The 3,091-nt window shown below is 35.2% G+C and overlaps 1 non-coding gene across 1 annotated transcript; it reads left to right on the top strand.

Annotated features, from left to right (window-relative positions):
- Positions 1-276: 276 nt before the first annotated feature.
- LOC111762281 (U6 spliceosomal RNA) lies at positions 277-380 on the top strand. Its single transcript, XR_002795436.1, has one exon. It is a non-coding gene; the product is annotated as a U6 spliceosomal RNA (small nuclear RNA).
- Positions 381-3,091: the final 2,711 nt, after the last annotated feature.

The raw sequence follows: 3,091 nt of genomic DNA, 5'->3' as shown, positions 1-3,091 counted from the left end.
GAAATCCTGATGCCAAACCACATCCAGACCAATTATATCAGTCAGTGGTGATGGGGCCTGGGTGTCAGTATTTTTCAGAGTTCCCCAATATGCAGTTAGGGTTAAGAACCATTGATTTAGAGAAAAACATGGTCAGAAATTTGTTCATTATGAGGTATTTCTGACCTTGTCACCCATGAGCAGCCTAACATTATAACATTTTAGCTTCATATGATGCTCTGCAGCTGGCAAATTACTTTCTCATTCACCATTAGGCTATTAAAATACAGGGAAGTAGTGCTTGCTTTGGCAACACATATACTAAAATTGGAATGATACAAAGATTAGCATAGCCCCTGCATAAGGATGACACAGAAATTCATGAAGTTTTCCACTTTTTTTCGCTATTTGCAGATAATATAATCTATACCTAAAAAGTCCTGAAAAACTTACAACACAGCTACTAAAACTAATAGGTTAAGCAGAGTGGCAGGATAGAAGATTAATATGCAAATATCAGTAGTGTTTCTATACACTAGTTATGAGCAATATAAGGAGGAATTCAGGAAAAATTCTATTTACAATAGCAACAAAAAGGATCAAATATTTAGGGATAAACATAACCAAGGACATAAAGCACTTGTATTCAGAAAATGACAGTGCGTTGCTAAAAGAAATCAGAGAAGACCTAAATAAATGGAAGGACATTCCATGTTCATGGATTTGAAGACTAAATATCATTAAGATGTTAATTCTACCCAAATTGATATATTCAGTGCAATCCCAATAAAAATTCTAACAGCCCTTTGTAAAGAAATGGAAAACCCAATTATCAAATATATTTGGAAGGGCAAGGGGCTAGGAATAGCCAGCAATATCTTAAAAAAGAAGAATGAAGTTGGAGGACTCCCATTTCTGGACTTTATATTACCTAGTTACAATCGTAAAAACCATGGTACTGGCCTAAAGATAGAGATGTAGACCAATGGAATTGAAATGATGCTTCAGAAACAGACCCTCACATCTATGGTCAAGTGATTTTTTACAAGGCTGACAAGTCCACCCAGCTAGGGCAAAACAGCCTATTCAACAAGTGGTGCTGGGAGGACTGGATGTCCATAGCCAAAAGAAAGAGGACCTCTATCTCATACCTTATATAAAAATTAACTCAAAATAGATCAAAGACTTAAATATAAAAACTACTAGAAGAAAATGTACGGAAACATCTTCAAGGCCTGGTGGTAGGTGGTGGTTTCTTAAACCTTATACCAAAAGCATAAGCGACAAAAGAAAAAATGGATAATTTGGACCTCCTCAAACTCCAACACTTTTGTGCTTCAAAGGACTTTGTCAAGGTGAAAAGGCAGCCTACTTGATAGGAAAAAATATTAGGAAACCACATATCTGATAAGGGTTTTATTTTCATGCTATATACAAAGAGATCATACAACTCAACAATAAAAGAGCAAGCAATCCAATTTAAAAATGGGCAAAATGATACTCATTTGGATACCAAGAAGGAAGAGGAGTATTTTTCTGTGGTCCCCTATATTACTTCCTTTAATTGCTTTAAAAACTTCCCTTTCAATTGAGAGTTTCTTTGAACTGCAGTTTTTTTTTTTGTTTTTTGTTTTGGTTGGTTTTTTTTTTCACCTTTTTTTAAAAATATTTATTTATTATTATTTTTTTAAATTACATTAAAAAAATATATGAGGTCCCATTCAACCCCACCACCCCCGCCCCCCACTCCCCCCACAGCAACACTCTCTCCCATCATCGTGATACATCCATTGCACCTGGTAAGTTCATCTCTGAGCATCACTGCACCCCATAGTTTTAACAAACATGACTTGCTGGCAAAAGAAAATGCAAAACTAGTCACTGGTGATCTTAATGGTAAGTGGCATTTATATGGAGAGATTTTAAGAATCAGAGAAAAATGATTATCAGACTAATTTTGTTACTGATTCAAGGAAAGTCTTGAAATTGAGAACTAATTTTTTAAAATTCTACAGAATTAAGATAGCAGTGGTTCTTGGGAGGGGATTTAATCAAGCCTTCCTTGTTACCTCACTAAACTCTGATTCCTATACACAATACATTGTATATAGTACAATAAAATTGCTTATTTTTCTATAGATTCAAAGGATCTATTAATTTTTTTAAAAATATGATATCCTCAGGTATATCATATTTATAACTGAAAAGGTTATAACTGTGATAGCTACTGCTACTAATTGCTGAAATGTAGACAAGGCCAAAGTTTGCACTTTTAATTGAAGCCAAATCCCACAAACCAACCAAGGCTCCCTTATTTGAAACTTAGAAAAATGAAGTCAAAAGTATGTTTTCCAGTCAAAGGTGAAAATAAACAGGCCTAGCAAGACTATTAGGGAAAGTCAGTATGGATTAAGCATCAATTTCAAAAGTCTAGTGATCTGGTTGCTAATTCTAACCATCCTTGACTTTCCATTACTCCAGTATTTTAGACTGTGTTTTCTAAAATTAGGAGCCATCTATTTCCCACCAGACATTCTATTTGCAAAACAAAACAAAACAAACAATCCCTCCCCACGAAAAATACAGAATTAAAGGAGATATATAATTTGGGCGAAGATAATAAATATGTGACAAACATCACAAAGACCGCACAAGCATGCCCAAATACTGTGTAGAGTATTCTCCCAATTATAGGACAGTTTTAGAGATGGTCTGCTCTTTTTTTGCCTGGTTTTCTCTAATCTGCAGTAACTGCAGTTGTCCTCCTCCATATAATTCTTTGAATGGGTCCTGGCACATTTTAGTGGCACCTATTCCTCTTAAGTTGGGAAGCTATTGGATCAGAAGTATAGGTGAATTTGTCAATTGCCATTAAATCATTTTGCAATTACTTGGGAGTCACGCTGCTCTCTTAATTATTAAGTGTCCTGAAATATCGGGTATGCAATTTGCAGTGGAAATGTAACAATAGGCCATCTTCTCTAATGGGATTTCAACAGGGATGAAGCTAGAGGGATAAATCTGGCTCTCTGAGTCATTAAGAATATAGGGCATTCTGGTTCCAAAGGGGTTCCTAACTAGGAGAATTATCTAGGAAAGAAGTTTTTAAAAA

Source organism: Dasypus novemcinctus, chromosome X (assembly GCF_030445035.2).
Source record: "Dasypus novemcinctus isolate mDasNov1 chromosome X, mDasNov1.1.hap2, whole genome shotgun sequence".
In the NCBI taxonomy this organism is placed as follows: Eukaryota; Metazoa; Chordata; class Mammalia; order Cingulata; family Dasypodidae; genus Dasypus; species Dasypus novemcinctus.
The sequence above is the reverse complement of the archived record's forward strand: the minus strand, read 5'-3'. Positions and strand labels throughout refer to the sequence as shown.